Source organism: Mauremys reevesii, unplaced genomic scaffold (assembly GCF_016161935.1).
Source record: "Mauremys reevesii isolate NIE-2019 unplaced genomic scaffold, ASM1616193v1 Contig42, whole genome shotgun sequence".
Classification (NCBI taxonomy): domain Eukaryota; kingdom Metazoa; phylum Chordata; order Testudines; family Geoemydidae; genus Mauremys; species Mauremys reevesii.
This window is the reverse complement of record NW_024100854.1, coordinates 153,063-169,930: the sequence shown is the minus strand read 5'-3', so window position 1 is coordinate 169,930 and position 16,868 is coordinate 153,063.

Here is a 16,868-nt window from a genome sequence, read left to right as displayed (position 1 = left end):
ATTTACTTATTCCCATAATACAGGAACTAGGGGTCACCAAATGAAATTAATAGGCAGCAGGTTTAAAACAAATAAAAGGAAGTTCTTCTTCACACAGCGCACAGTCAACTTGTGGAACTCCTTACCTGAGGAGGTTGTGAAGGCTAGGACTATAACAATGTTTAAAAGGGGACTGGATAAATTCATGGTGGCTAAGTCCATAAATGGCTATTAGCCAGGATGGGTAAGAATGGTGTCCCTAGCCTCTGTTCGTCAGAGGGTGGAGATGGATGGCAGGAGAGAGATCAGTTGATCATTGCCTGTTGGGCTCCCTCTGTCAGTAGACAGGATTCTGGGGTAGATGGACCTTTGGTCTGACCCAGTACGGCCGTTCTTATGTTCTTATGTTCTTGGCACTGTGTCCTGTTTTGGGCCCCACACTACAAGAAGGATGTGGAAAAATTGGAGAGAGTCCAGCGGAGGGCAGCAGAAATGATTAGGGGGCTGGAGCACATGACTTATGAGGAGAGGCTGAGGGAACTGGGATTGTTTAGTCTGCAGAAGAGAAGAATGAGGGGGGATTTGATAGCTGCTTTCAATTACCTGAAAGGGGGTTCCAAAGAGGACGGATCTAGACTGTTCTCAGTGGTAGAAGATGACAGAACAAGGAGTAATGGTCTCAAGTTGCAGAGGGGGAGGTTTAGGTTGGACATTAGGAAACACTATTTCACCAGGAAGGTGGTGAAGCACTGGAATGGGTTCCCTAGGGAGGTGGTGGAATCTCCTTCCTTAGAGGTTTTTAAGGTCAGGCTTGACAAAGCCCTGGCTGGGATGATTTAGTTGGGAATTGGTCCTGCTTTGAGCAGGGGGTTGGACTAGAACCCCCTGAGGTCCCTTCCAACCCTGATATTCTGTGATTCCCTAACTGTGGGTGACACCAAGTGGTGTAGTGAGGCAGAGTGGTCTTCCACTGACCCAGAGGGTGAGGAACCACTGCAAAGCCACTACAAGGAATCTTATGAGGGGGGCTGGTATGAGAAATGTGGAACACGTAAACAAACTGAAAGATCTGATGGGAAACTGTAAGGAGCAAAGGTGTTACAGGTTTGAAGGAATGTTTGACCATGTTGCTCAGGAGTGTTTCTTAAACGTATGTACAGATGATGTAAAACAGTGTCTATGGGATAAAAGGGTGAAAACTGTGGATGAGATGGGTTCTCTAGCAGATGATTTTGAGCAGACACGAGCATCTGTTGTGAATAAACCACAGGGAAAGGGGTATAATTATGTTCGAAAGCAGGGTTCTTTTTTACCCCATTCCTCTAATCCTCCACTCAAAACTCCTGTAAAATCAGAAGTGTCACGAAGGTTCTATCATTGTAATTCCCCTGACAACATGAGGACTAAATGCCCTGTGCTGGAAGGAAGCAGGCAGCATGGAAGCCATGTGAATGCTGCGACCCTGAGCACAGAAACTCCTCAGTCACCTGTCACTTATCATTCTGGGTTTGTAAAATTATCCTCTACACAGTCATACATGAAGCACACCAAGGATGCTAGCATTAATTGCAGGGAAAACCTTGGGTGGGAAGATACAGGGGCAGATGTTTCTGAGGTTAGCATGGTATAGAGGAAGAAGGTGACACACTGCCAGGACAGATGGCAGAGCTTCTAGGAGAGGAGGTAAAAAAATCCTTGTGCCTTCGGCTTAAGTGCACATAAAAATGTGTGTTGGGAAGCTGCATTATCAGTAGTACAAGCGTGGCCAATCTGAGCCTGAGAAGGAGTCAGAATTTTTCATTGCTACAGAGGCACAGTATTACGTCAGCCGCTCCCCCATCATCCAGGTCTCTGTTCCCAGCTGGTTCATGCCATGCAGGAGGCTCTGGGGACGGGGAGGAGCGAGGGCCTGGCTGTTTTGTATTTGGTTGTCATGGGTTTTGTTACTATGGCAACTGAGTTAGACTATTAAGGGATAGCTCAGCCGGTTTCAACTGGCTGAGTGAGCTCTCTGTCTCTGTAAATAAAATGGAGGTTTTGGTTAGCTGTCTGCTCTCTGGCCTCAAGTGATTTCTTCCTAAACCGGCTGCCCCAAGGATATAACACTGGTGACGAGGATGGGATCCTGGTGCTGCTCCAGTAACAGAAGGAAGTAGAAGTCAAGGTAAAGACCAAACAAAGAAAAAAAGCTGCTTGTTTGCACTGACTGTGAAAGTGAAACTAAAAATCATGGCTACTCTGACCAGGCCCCTGGAGCCTTTTGATGAGAATACAGAGCAGTGGCATGTGTATACTGAGCGTTTTGAGCTTTTTGGTATTGCAAATGACATTACAGAAGCGAAGAAGGTGCCAATATTCTTAACTGTTGTAGGGGCTAAAACCTACTCTCTGCTATGCAGCTTACTACACATTGTTAAGCCTGAGACTAAATCTTACAGTGACATTGTGGAAATCCTGGGGTCTCATTTCTCCCCAAAACCACTGGTAATTGCTGAAAGATATAGGTTCCACAAAAGAGACCAAAAGGAAGATGAAACAGTTGTACAATTTGTAGCCATTTTAAAAAAGCTAGCAGAACACTGTGAATTTAAAGAAATGTTAAATGATGCCCTGCGTGACAGGTTAGTGTGTGGCCTCTACAGTGAAGCTGTACGGAAGCGCCTACTGACAGAAGCTCAGTTTACCTTACAGAAGGCTGTTGATATTGCTCTCTCCATGGAAGTGGCTACAAGGGAGGCGCAATTCATCGGTGCATCCCCTAGGGTGCAAAAAGTGTCACAAGAACTGACCCACAAAACGGTGCAGAGTCAAGAATGTTACCGCTGTGGTAAGCTGGGTCACCAGGCATCAGAATGCTGGTGTAAGGACCTGGTGTGTCGACACTGTGGCAAAAAGGGACACATCGAGTATGCCTGTAAACAAAAGAAAAAGAGGCCTGTGGTCTGGCCGACAAAAAGAGGAACCTTGCATACCCTAGAGCAGACCCAGGATGATCAAGGTGACACCTCCTCACAAGAGGAAGTGCCACTGCATGTTTTGTCTTTGGCAGCGGGCTCACATGAATACTGGGTAACCCCCTTATTGGAGGGCAAACCTATACGCATGGAACTAGACACCGGTGCAGCTGTCTCACTGGTTCCTGAGACTGTGTATAAGGAAAAGCTACAGCATCTTCCGCTTAAGGCAACAAAAACTGTTCTGAAGACGTATACAGGTGAAGCTGTGCCCATGTTGGGCACTATTGATGTTAAGGTGGAGCTCAATGGACAGGCGGCTAAATTGCCACTGTTTGTGGTGAGAGGTGACTACCCAGCCTTAATGGGTAGGTCTTGGCTTGGGAAGATTCAGCTGAACTGGACAGAAGTGCACCGGATGACTAAAGAAGAAACCAGTCTAACCCCTGTACTAAGGAAACATGCTGCTGTTTTTGGAGATGATTTGGGAAGTATGAAGGGAATCACTGTGACATTGAACATTAAACCTGGCAGTCCACCAAAATATCTGAAAGCCCAAACTGTGCCATATGCCATCAGGCCAAAAGTTGAAGCAGACCTGGAGCGCCTGGTCACCAATGGAGTCCTAATACCAGTTACCCATAGCTCATGGGCCACTCCTATCGTTCCAATCGTGAAGAAAGATGGCTCTCTCCGGATTTGCGGTGATTTTAAAGTCACTGTCAACCCAGTGTTGTGTGCAGAGCAATACCCGCTTCCCCGCATCGATGACCTCTTCGCAGGCCTGGCTGGGGGACAAAAGTTCAGTAAAATTGATCTGAGTCAAGCATATTTACAGATGCATGTCGATGAAAAGTCCCAAGAGCTGTTGACTATTGTGACTCATAAGGGGCTTTATCGATACTGTCGCCTACCCTTCGGAATCACATCGGCTCCCGCCCTGTTCCAGAGGGCTATGGACCAGATCTTGTGTGGCTTGTCAGGAGTTCAGTGCTATCTGGATGATATCCTGGTCACTGGAAGAAATGAAGAGGATCACTTAAAGAATTTAGAGGCTACCCTACAAAGACTGGAAGAGTATGGCCTACGAGTTCGCAAAGACAAGTGTGAATTCTTCAAGCCCTCTGTTGAATATTTGGGACACATCATCGATTCTGTAGGTCTTCATAAGGCCCCTGCAAAAGTTAAAGCTATTGTGGAGGCTCCCCCACCTCGAAATGTAAGCCAGCTGCGCTCATTTCTAGGACTACTGAACTATTATGGGAAGTTCATCTCACAGTTAGCCACACTGCTAAAACCACTTCATGAGCTCCTTGGGCAGAACAAGGCCTGGAAGTGGACTGAAGCCTGTGATGTTGCATTTAACAAAGCTAAGGATGCATTGTTAAATTCTGAAGTCCTAACACACTTTGATCCGTCCTTACCCCTGCAATTGGCCTGCAATGCTTCCCCTTATGGAGTGGGAGCGGTCGTGTCACACATTATGCCTTCGGGAGAAGAAAGACCTATTGCTTTTGCTTCACGCACTCTAAGCAAAGCAGAAACTAACTACTCCCAAATCGAACGTGAGGCATTAGGAATTGGTTTTGGAATTAGGAAGTTTCATCAGTACCTATTTGGGCGAAAGTTTACTCTTCTTACAGACCATCGACCTCTGACATCAATTTTTGGACCCTACACAGGCATTCCCCCATTAGCTGCTAGTCGTATGCAACGTTGGGCATTGATACTTTCTGCACACACATATGAAATCAAATATCGGAAATCCACTCTGCACGGCAATGCAGATGGCCTCTCAAGGTTGCCTTTACCGGTCAAACATCAAGATAGTGCCCAAAAGGAAATCTTCTACTTTGAACAGGTAGAGAATACACCCATCACTGCTACTCAGATAAAGAAGGCAACCCGCGTTGACCCAGTATTATCCCAAGTTATGGACCTGGTGATGCATGGAAAATCTCGACAAACCTCTCTGGTCTCACCCGACCTTGTTCCCTACATGTCCAGGTGGACGGAGTTATCGGTCCAATCTGGTTTTTTGTTGTGGGGGAGGCGTGTCATTATTCCACCACCCCTGAGATCACAGATGTTAGAACAGCTACATTCCGGTCACTGTGGAATAGTGCGCATGAAGGAAATTGCACGAAGCTATTTTTGGTGGCCTAGATTGGACAGTGCTATTGAAGAGAAGGCAAAAGCTTGTATGTCATGTCAGGGTGTAAGAAATGCACCCCACTGGGCACCCCTACACCCATGGGACTGGCCTGAAAACCCGTGGCAACGTATTCACGTTGACTTTGCTGGCCCCCTTGAAGGAAGCATGTTCTTGGTGGCAATAGATGCCCATTCTAAATGGCCAGAAGTCTCTATAATGCAGTCCACTACTGCAGAGAGTACTATCCAAAAACTACGAGGACTCTTTAGTCGTTTTGGTCTGCCAGAACAACTTGTGAGCGACAACGGACCGCAGTTCGTCTCTCAGGAGTTTCAAAATTTTATGAAGGCAAATGGGATACACCACATCACGTCAGCACCATATCATCCGTCCACCAACAGATTAGCTGAAAGATTTGTGCAGACAATGAAAAACGCTTTGAAATCAGCAAAGGGACAACACTCCATTCAAAAGCGTCTGGATACCTTCTTACTTTCCTATAGAAACACACAATATGTTGTGTATTTGGTTGTCATGGGTTTTGTTACTATGGCAACTGAGTTAGACTATTAAGGGATAGCTCAGCCGGTTTCAACTGGCTGAGTGAGCTCTCTGTCTCTGTAAATAAAATGGAGGTTTTGGTTAGCTGTCTGCTCTCTGGCCTCAAGTGATTTCTTCCTAAACCGGCTGCCCCAAGGATATAACACTGGCAGGCTCAGGGGAGGAGGCAGGAAGGGTTATGTAGGGGCAGGGCCTGTGGCCAGGGATTGAGCAGTGAGCCCCACCCCAGCACTTTGGATTGTTGGCACCTGTAGCTCCTGCCTGGGAGTTGGAGCCTACACATGGAGCTGCATATTAACTCCTGAAGAGCCGCATGTGACTCCGGAGCCAGAGGTTGGGCACCCCTGGGGTAGTAGACGATAACCCTATTGAAATGCTAATTGGTAATGACATTTTTCATGTCGCTTAGGCTGTTAAAGTGTCTGCCTACAACAAGGATCGTTCTGCTGGAACCTCAGAGGGAAAGAGGGAATGTCCCAGGAGCTGCTGAAGGAATGAGACTGAGTCTCCTTGATTCCTCTGCAGCAGGGGGAAGCTGCAGGGTCCCAAGAGCTGGGGTGGCTGAGACCAGCTCCTCCACTGCTGCTAAAGGCAGAGTCTCCTCCGGGAGGGAGAAGTGTGTATTACCTGTCAGGGAGAAAATGTCCAGATTACAGCTAAACGAGGGAGATACCCATTGCTAGGAAGCATGGGAAGATGTGTCCCAGAGGGGAGAACAGAGAAGGGTGATGGACTCCTAGAAATCGCTGGGGAGGTGGGTGAGACTTCCTTTAACACTGCAGCAGCAGGAGGCAACAGCACCTCCGGAAGGGAGGGGGGAGTAGCGCCTCTCAGTGAGACAGCTGTCCAGTCTGATAGCTGTGAGCCCTTCACAACTGAACAGGGGATAGACCCCACCCTAGAGATCCAAGGGGTGTGTGTTTTGGGGAGGGGGCAGAGAGGGAATCTGGGAAAGGAATAGTGGGAGAACAGGAATGTCTCCTCACTGGTCACTTGGGAGAGGATGCCCAGGACAGAATGGCTGATTCAGCATCTGTGCATCCAGGCACTCAGCTTGTGGCTCAAGTTTAGAGGGGAATTATCACTTCCCTCGATCCGCTGGCAATGCTCCAACTAATGCAGCCCAATATGCCGGTAGCCTTCTCGGTAACAAGTAGAAAACTGCTGACTCCTATCCAGCTTCTCATCCACTGTAATCCCCAGGTCCTTTTCTACAAAATTACCACTTAGCCACGATGTCCCCCGCATGTAGCAGTGTATGGGAATCTTCCATCCTCATTTCCGGACTTAGTACTTGTCTTTGTTGAACCTCATCAGATTTCTTCTGGCCCAATCCTCCAATTTCTCTACAGCTGGCTGTATTTTAAAGAAACCTTATTGAGGTTGCAGGAACAAACCATCCCGATGTGGAGGAAGAAAAGTAAATATGGCAGGCGACCAGCTTGGCTTAACAGTGAAATCCTTGCTTGTCTTAAACACAAAAAAACAGCTTACAAGAAGTGAGCGGGCAGCCGAGCCCTGAGTAGGGGGCGGAGCTAGGCTGAGGAGGGGCCTATAAAAGCGGCCGCCCAGCCAGGCAGCGGCAGAGCTGATCGCAGCGGCCCAGGAGCCGGCCAACAGGGCTGCTAACAGGGGAGTTTGAGTGGGAGTTTACAGGGGGAGGTGGAAGGGGGCGGCACCGTGTTTCCTGTGTTCCCCAGGTAGGAACGCCGAGCGAGGCCGAGACAGCAGCAGCCATGAGCCAAGCAGCAGAGGATACACTGAGGATGATAGCATGCAGCAGCTGCGGTATGTACATGGTCCTAGCGGGGGACCCAGAACAGTACTATGTATGCATGAAGTGCCGCCTAATAGAGCTGCTGGAGGAAAAGATCCAGGGTCTAGAGCTGCAGGTAGAAACCCTGGTAGAGCATAGAAGGGGGTTCGAGCAGCTGATGGAGCAATGGCAAGCAGTGACTGAAGGGGAATGCTCAGAGGTACAGGGGGAAGCAGGGGCTAAGGCCAGTGAGGGGGGACTGCCAGATGAGGAATATGGGCAGTGGAAGCATGTGACCGTGAGAAGCAGGAAGGGGAAACGGAGAGCCAGTGAGGGAGAAATAGAGCTAAGGAACAGGTTCGAAGGTTTGGAGAATGAGGAAGGGGTACAGCAGGTGGTAGCTGACAGTGGGAGGGCAAGGAAAAAGAGAAGAGCGGCTAGTACGATAGAAAGAGGGGAGGAGTCGATGGAGGCAGCACCAAGTTTGGGCCCAGGGAGGATGCAGGATGGCTTAAGGGGAACCACAAGGGATGATAGGAATGGAAGGAGCTTGCAACCAGGGGGGACGGAGGATAGGTTAGAGGACCGCACTGTCCCCAGGCAAAGGCAGGTCTATCTGATTGGGGATTCCATAATGAGAAGGTTGGACAGGCCTGTGACCAGGGCTGATCCAGAGAACAGAAGGGTGTGCTGTCTACCGGGCGCTAAAATACGGGATGTGGACCTGAGGTTGAAAAGGATCCTAAGAGGAGCAGGTAAGAACCCGTTGATCATCCTTCATGTAGGAACGAATGACACGGCTAGATTCTCGCTAGAGAGGTCAAGGGAGACTATGCCAGGTTGGGTAAGACGCTCAAGGAAATTGAGGCTCAGGTGATCTTCAGTGGGATTCTACCTGTCCCTAGGGAAGGGCGCCAAGGGGGTGACAAGATCGTGATGATAAATAGTTGGCTGAGGGAGTGGTGTTACAAGGAGGGCTTTGGGATGTATGGGCACGGGGAGGCTTTCGGGGACAGAGAACTGTTCTCACGGGATGGGCTCCACCTAAGTAGGGAAGGAAGTAGAATTCTAGGAGGGAGGCTGGCTCATCTGATTAAAAGAGCTTTAAACTAGACATTGGGGGGAGACGGTTGGGAGAGGTCCAGGTACTCTCCACGCCAAATTTATACGTTGAGAGTGAGAACAACAGGATAACAACAGATATAGCCAGAGGGGGAGGGTTAGGTATAAGGAAGAGGGGGGGGACGGATACTAGACCGACAGGTCATACTGGTAGTACTGTGTCCCTACCAAGTTGGGGGAAAAGGGTGAGAGGAGCCAAACAGCAAAAAGTAGGATGTTTGTTCACCAATGCGAGAAGCTTAGGTAACAAAATGGAGGAACTGGAGCTCCTGGTCCGAGAATTGAAACCGGATATCATAGGAATAACCGAAACATGGTGGAACAGAGGCCATGACTGGAGTACAGGTATGGAAGGGTATGTGCTGTTTAGGAAAGACCGAAACAAAGGTAAAGGTGGGGGAGTAGCATTGTATGTCAATAATGAGGTGAAATGTAACGAAATAACTAGCAATGCAATGGATAATACGGAGTCTGTTTGGGCAATGGTGACATTGGGGAAGAAAACTACTAGAGCGTCCCCTGGGATAGTGATTGGGGTGTGCTATAGACTGCCTGGATCTAGCCTGGATATGGATAGAGAGCTCTTTAATGTTTTTAAGGAGGTAAATACTAATAGGAACTGTATGATCATGGGAGACTTTAACTTCCCGGATATAGATTGGGAAACAAATGCTAGTAATAATAATAGGGCTCAGCTTTTCCTAGACGTGATAGCTGATGAATTCCTTCATCAAGTAGTTGCTGAACCGACGAGGGGGGATGCCATTTTAGATCTGATTTTGGTGAGTAACGAGGACCTTGTTGAGGAAATAGTTGTAGGGGACAACCTTGGCTCGAGTGATCATGAGCTAATTCGTTTAAAATAAATGGAAGGATAAACAAAATTGCATCTGAGACTAAGGTTTATGATTTCAAAAGGGCTAACTTTACTAAATTGAGGCGACTAGTTAGGGAAGTGGATTGGACTAACATATTTAGGATCTAAAGGCGGAAGACGCCTGGGGTTACTCCAGGTTGAAGTTGCAGGAGCTGTCAGAGGCCTGTATCCCGAGAAAGGTATCCCGAGTTTTGGTCTCCCATGTTTAAGAAGGATGAATTCAAACTGGAACGGGTACAAGAAGGGCCACTAGAATGATCCGAGGAATGGAAAGCCTGTCGTATGAAAAGAGACTTGAGGAGCTCGGTTTGTTTTCCTTAACCAAAAGAAGGATAAGAGGAGATATGATTGCACTCTTTAAATATATCAGAGGGATAAATACCAGGGAAGGAGAGGAATTATTTCAGCTCAGTGCTAATGTGGACACGAGGACGAACGGATATAAATTGTCAGTCAGGAAATTTAGGATTGAAATTAGACAAAGGTTTCTAACCATCAGAGGAGTGCAATTCTGGAACAGCCTACCGAGGGAAACAGTGGGGGCAAAGGACCTCCATGACTTTAAGATTAAGCTGGATAAGTTTATGGAGGGGATGGTATGATAGGATAACAGGTTTAGTCAATAGGTCAATAACGTGCCACACTGGTAATTAGTATAAAGGGTCAATGTTGGGATATTGTTAGCCTTTTCCAGAGGGTCTGGCTGGAGAGTCTTGCCCACATGCTCGGGGTTCAGCTGATCGCCATATTTGGGGTCAGGAAGGAATTTTCCTCCAGGGTAGATTGGCAGTGGCCCTGGAGGTTTTTCGCCTTCCTCCGAAGCATGGGGCAGGGGTCGCTTGCTGGTGGATTATCTGCTTCTTGAAGTTTTTAAATCATGATTTGGAGCATTCAACAGCAGAGTCAAGAGAGAGAATTAGTTCAGGAGTGGTGGATTGGCTTATGTGGCCTGGATCTTGCAGGAGGTCAGACTAGATGATCATAATGGCCCCTTCTGATCTTGAATTCTATGATTCTATATGATTCTATGATTCTAAGTGGAAGATTGGACAGATAACCAGGGAGGAGTATAAAAGTATTTGCTCAGGCATGCAGGAGTGAAATTAGGAAGGCCAAATCACACTTGGAGTTGCAGCTAGCCAGAGATGTTAGGAGTAACAAGAAGGGTTTCTTTAGGTATGTTAGCAACAGGAAGAAAGTCAAGGAAAGTGTGGGCCCCTTGCTGAATGAGGGAGAGAACCTAGTGACGGAGGATGTGGAGAAAGCTAGTGTACTCAATGCTTTTTTTGCCTCTGTCTTCACAGACAAGGTCAGCTCCCAGACAGCTGCGCTCTGCAGCACGGTATGGGGAGGAGGTGACCAGCTCTCTGTGGACAAAGAAGTAGTTCGGGACTATTTAGAAAAGCTGGATGAGCACAAGTCCATGGGGCCGGATGCGCTGCATCCGAGGGTGCCAAAGGAGTTGGCCGATGAGATTGCAGAGCCATTGGCCATTATCTTTGAAAACTCATGGTGATCGGGGGAGGTCTTGGATGACTGGAAAAAAGCTAATGTGGTGCCCATCTTTAAAAAAGGGAAGAAGGAAGATCCAGGGAACTACAGGCCAGTCAGTCTCACCTCAGTCTCTGGAACAGGTCCTCAAGGAATCAATCCTGAACCACTTAAAGGAGGGGAAAGTGATCAGGAACAGTCAGCATGGATTCTCCAAGGGCAAGTCATGCCTGACTAACCTAATTGCCTTCTATGATGAGATAACCGGCTCTGTGGATGAGGGGAAAGCAGTGGATGTGCTATTTCTGGACTTTAGCAAAGCTTTTGATACGGTCTCCCACAGTATTCTTGCCAGCAAGTTAAAGAAGTCTGGTCTGGATGAATGGACGGTAAGGTGGATATAAAACTGGCTAGATGGTGGGGCTCAACAGGTAGTGATCAATGGTTCCATGTCTAGTTGGCAGCCGGTATCAAGTGGAGTGCCCCAAGGGTCGGTGCTGGGGCCGGTTTTATTCAATATCTTCATTAACGATCTGGAGGATGGTGTGGACTGCACCCTTAGCAAGTTTGCAGATGACACTAAACTGGGAGGAGTGGTTGATACGCTGGAGGGTAGGGATAGGATACAGAGGGACCTAGACAAATTAGAGGATTGGGCCAAAAAAAATCTGATGAGGTTCAACAAGGACAAGTGCAGAGTCCTGCACTTAGGACGGAAGAATCCCATGCACTGCTACAGACTAGGGACCGAATGGCTGGGCAACAGTTCTGCAGAAAAGGACCTAGGGGTTACGGTGGACGAAAAGCTGAATATGAGTCAACAGTGTGCCCTTGTTGCCAAGAAGGCTAATGGCATTTTGGGTTGTATAAGTAGGGGCATTTCCAGCCGATCGAAGGATGTGATCATTCCCCTCTACTCAGCACTGGTGAGGCCTCATTTGGAGTACTGTGTCCAGTTTTGGGCCCCACACTACAAGAAGGATGTGGATAAATTGGAGAGAGTCCAGCGGAGGGCAACAAAAATGATTAGGGGGCTGGAGCACATGACTTATGAGGAGAGGCCGAGGGAACTGTGATTGTTTAGTCTGCAGAAGAGAAGAATGAGGGGGGATTTGATAGCTGCTTTCAACTACCTGAAAGGGGGTTCCAAAGAGGATGGATCTAGACTGTTCTCAGTGGTAGAAGATGACAGACCAAGGAGTAATGGTCTCAAGTTGCAGAGGGGGAGGTCTAGGTTGGACATTAGGAAAAACTTTTTCACTAGTAGGGTGGTGAAGCACTGGAATGGGTTACCTAGGGAGGTGGTGGAATCTCCTTCCTTAGAGGTTTTTAAGGTCAGGCTTGACAAAGCCCTGGCTGGGATGATTTAGTTGGGTTTGGTCCTGCTTTGGGCAGGGGGTTGAACTAGATACCTCCTGAGGTCCCTTCCAACCCTGATATTCTATGTTTAGAGGGGAATAATCACTTCCCTTGATCTGCTGGCAATGCTCCAACTAATGCAGCCCAATATACCAGTAGCCTTCTCAGTAACAAGGACACACTGCTGACTCATATCCAGCTTCTCATATCCTGTAATTCCCAGTTCCTTTTCTGCAGAAATACTGCTTAGCCACTCTGTCCCCAGCCTCGAGCAGTGCATGGGAGTCTTCCATTCTAATTTCAGGATTCTGCACTTATCCTTGCTGAACCTCATCAGATTTCTTCTGGCCCAGTCCTCCAATTTCTCTAGGTCACTCTGGACCATATCCCTACCCCCCAGCATATCTACCTCTCCCCCAGCTTTAAGGGAGGATGTAGATCTGACGAAATAAATTGTTGTCTGTGAAAATGCTAATGACCCTCTTGACAGAGGGGAGGAGGAACTTCTCTGGGCTGGTAAGATACAGGAAGGAGCCTGAAAGGGCTGCTGGTAGAAGGCACAACACTTTGCCCAGAGAGCACAGATCACCATCACAACTCTCTAGGAAAAAGTGTTTGGAGTGGGGATCAGAGGGAAACCCCAACGGGGGGGGGGTGAACTTTTTCCATGGGCATAACCCTGGGCTGGAAGGTAGGTTCAATGAGGACTAGACAACATGCAATGTGCTCTTACATCCTTCAACGATCAGACCCTTGAATACCAAGTACTTAAAGACGACCTTGAACTGAGATCCCCACTGACGGGGACACCGAGGGGTAGGGAAAGCCAGTAACTAACCAGATGTTAAGGTTCAGGAACTAGTCGAAAGCCAAAATGTAATTTCAACAAACCACACTGTGGTGTAATAAATATACCTGGGAACGCCTAGCTGTAATAAAAGATTTGATGTTATTGATAAATATCATGATGGAAAATTAGTTGCTAACAGTAAATCTTATGACAAATTTTTTTTGTACAGATTGTAAACCTATGAAAAGGTGAAACAGGCATGATTTTTGGGGAAAGCTTTTGGACATACTAGGAGTAATCAACAAGACGCCGTACATGACTATTGCTTCCCAGAGAACACCTGTTCACAGGCTCAAAGCTTGTCACAGGAGGGAAATGAAATATACCTGGTCTCCTGTCTGGAAGGGGAAACTGAGGCACAACATCTCATGGCGTTGATGAATCCATGTACTGAGTTACAACTTGTTGGAAAAACACAATGGTTGACAACGCTACACAGAAAGTACCCTAGACAACTTCTGATATCACTAGGCTCATCTACAAAGTGTTGACAGGTACATACAAATTTGGAAGAACACCTGTGGATAACACGACAATGTTTGTAACACTTGGGATTTGTATGATCAAAAACTAAAGAGAGCCTTGAGCACACTGCTTCTGCATCAGCCAGTGACTGACACTCCTGCAGTGAACTAAGAGGAGAAGTGTGACATGCTGTGCCCCAAAGCAACACCCTGGCACCCCCATATTTACCTTGGTGATATGATTATTGTGTGATTTTTATAAAGTATATACAATATGTGATGTATTTGTATACATCAATCATTTTTGTACCTAACATTCTGAAAGCATGGAAGGGCATGTGACCAGCTTCTGTGACTCTGGACTCCATCTTGTGTTTTTAGTTTTCCACTGACTGTGCTGGGGGCTTTTGCTTGGGAAAATGAAGCTCCTTCCACATGGCAGAAGCTATAAAATGTGGAAGCAACATGATCACTTGACCTCACTCCCCAAACAACTCAATACGGAAGACATTAGAACCTGGGACTGAACTGGGGCTGTGGTCCCAGGCTGAACGGATTTCTGGCCTGTGCATGGAAGATTGGTGGATTGTTTGTACCATCAGGGTGACACACCATTTGATTCAAAGCCTGTTTAGTGTATAGAACTTAGATTGTGATGTTGTTTATTTCCCAGATTTCAACTTTGTTCTTTACACTATTATTTATAATCACTTAAACAATTGATCTTTCTGTAATGAATAAATCTGGTTTATAGTTTTTTACTTGCTAGAGGATGCTGTTTAAAACATAAAAGGGGAAGGGATAGCTAAGTGGTTTGAGCAGTGGCCTGCTAAACCCAGGGTTGTAAGTTCAATCCTTGAAGGGGCCACTTAGGGATCTAGGCCAAAAATTGGTTGTGCTAGTGAAGGTAGGGGGCTGGACTCAATACCTTTCAAGGTCTCTTCCAGTTCTTGGAGATTGGTATATCTCCAATTACTATTATAAATCTGCTCAGGCTGAAGTATTGTCTTCTCCACACTGAGGGAGGGGCAGGCTGGGAAATAAACTGATACCGGTCAGTCTTTTGCCCAGGGCAAGATAGTTCAGCTCTTGGGTCCTAGGCTGGAGAGCTGAGGGGAATTGTTTGGAAACTCTCTATTGTTTTTTCTTGGATGGCTAGTGAAGTCATTCATGTACCTGCAGCTGGGTGTGTCCCTGTCTGTGTACAGCTGTGTAAGTGCAAAACCTGAGAGGATTGCAGCTTGTCACAGCCTTGCAGTGTGAGAGGGGGCCCAGATTGGCATGTCAGTGGGCTTGGCGGTCCCCAGGGAATTCCTTCCTCCCGCACAGTGAACAGGCCCTGCAAATCTGGGAGTCCACTTCCTTGTTGTCATGTGGTCACTTACTGACAGAGAGAACGTGGGTATGGAAGGGAAGTCAGGACACTTGGGTTCTGTCAGTCAGTGTCTGTGTGACCTTGGAAAAGTCATGTCTCCCTGTTCCTCAGTTTACAGATTGGTGAAATGGGGATGGTTCATAGTGACATTCCTTTGCTAGGTGTTTTGAAGAGACATCAATGAAAGCCGCCTCACAGTATAATGATAGTTATCGATGAGAAATACTTATCTCCAATCCCTTAGCGACAGCCCCATGTGTTTGCTCTAAGTGCTTGTGTCTCCTCTTAGTCCACTTACTCCAGTTCTCCCTGTCTACTATCTACCCATCTATCCTGAGAATTAGGCATTATCCCTAATTTTCTTTCTCATCAACTCTAAGTTTTAAATACAGACACACAAACGTACAGAGCAGCCAACTCCTCTATGACTCATTGCAGAACCCACGGGTTCTCATCCCCCTTTGGGAAGGTTCTTTAATTGCTGTTTACTCCTAAAGCTGGATAATTAGCATGGAAGCGGAGAGTTGCTTCTCTACAGCCTGTTTACACTCAGATCCTCCCTTCTCCTCTAGAGGCTGAGCCAACCCCACTGGGATTACACAGAGCTATATGAGAAACTGTGCACACCGTTTGTCGGCTCTCGGCGTGGGATGCTGCTGCAGATGCTGGCTTGAGAGAGGTGTGGGTCTTGGATACCTGAGGGAGATTCCTAAGGAGGACACTTCCGTCTCAGAATTCACAGGTACCCATCTCTTGCTGAGAAGCTCACCTGATCTGCAAACCCTGTGAAACATGGGTGTGGTGGGATAAAGACGATGTCTGTGGTCTTATCCACTCTGCACAACCATGAAACATCCCAGGGGCCTTGCCATAAGTAATGAGTTTGCTAAAGAATCACTGGCCAAAATATCTCTCTTTTCTGTACATCCCTGCTCATCCCACCTTCTAGACTCCAGCCCGAACCTGGTGCATTTCAGTGGCACAGTGAATCCTTTAGGATGAAAGATGTTAGTAGATGTGCAGTACAAGGCAAAATTCTGAGTCTACGGCCCATGCTTTACTCAGGCCCCAGTGAGGCAAAATTCCCCTTGGAGCAAGAACGGAGTGCAGATGTCAGAGCCAGCTGTGTGCTAATGCACAGACACTGTCACCCCCTGGTTATGCCACCAGCACCACCTATAATGGCCAATACATTTGTGAATCCCAGTCTTCTATGCTCTTCACTCCAATAATGTTTGTAGCAAGGAGTTCTAAAGGCCAAATAGGAATTATGGTAGCAATTACCTTTTCTCAATGCTATATGTTCAGACTTTCAATTTAACTAAATGTTCCCTTGTTCATGTTATGAGACACATTAAATATAAATGCCTGATCTACTTTCTTTATCAATAGATCCATAGGGTTTAAGGTCAGAAGGGACCACTTGATCATCCAGTCTGACCTCCTGTAAAACACAGGCCCGTTAAATTTCACTCAGTTACCTCTGGATTGAGCCGAAAGACGAGTGTGTGACTAAGGCCGGGTCTACACTAGGATTTTACATCATAGAATGATCCATAGAGTTATAAGGGAACACAAAGGACAGCTAGTCTATCCCCTGACAAGATAACAGGATTTCTATTGTCTTAGTCATCTAAGACTGATGGTTATTCACACCTAGCCCTCACCTAGTAGAGGAATACTATCATGTTGCATGTTATAATTCTGCTAACCTAAACCACCCTTGCTGCAATTTAAGTCCATCGCTTCTTGTCTTCTCTTCAGAGGCTAAGGAGAACACTTTTTCTCCCTCCTTGTAACAACCTTTTAGGTATTTGAAAACGGTTATCCTTTCCCCCCTCAGTCTTCTCGTATTCAGACTAACCTCATAGGTTTTGTTTTCAAGACCCTTAATCATCCTTTTCTCCAGTTTTTCCAGATCAGTT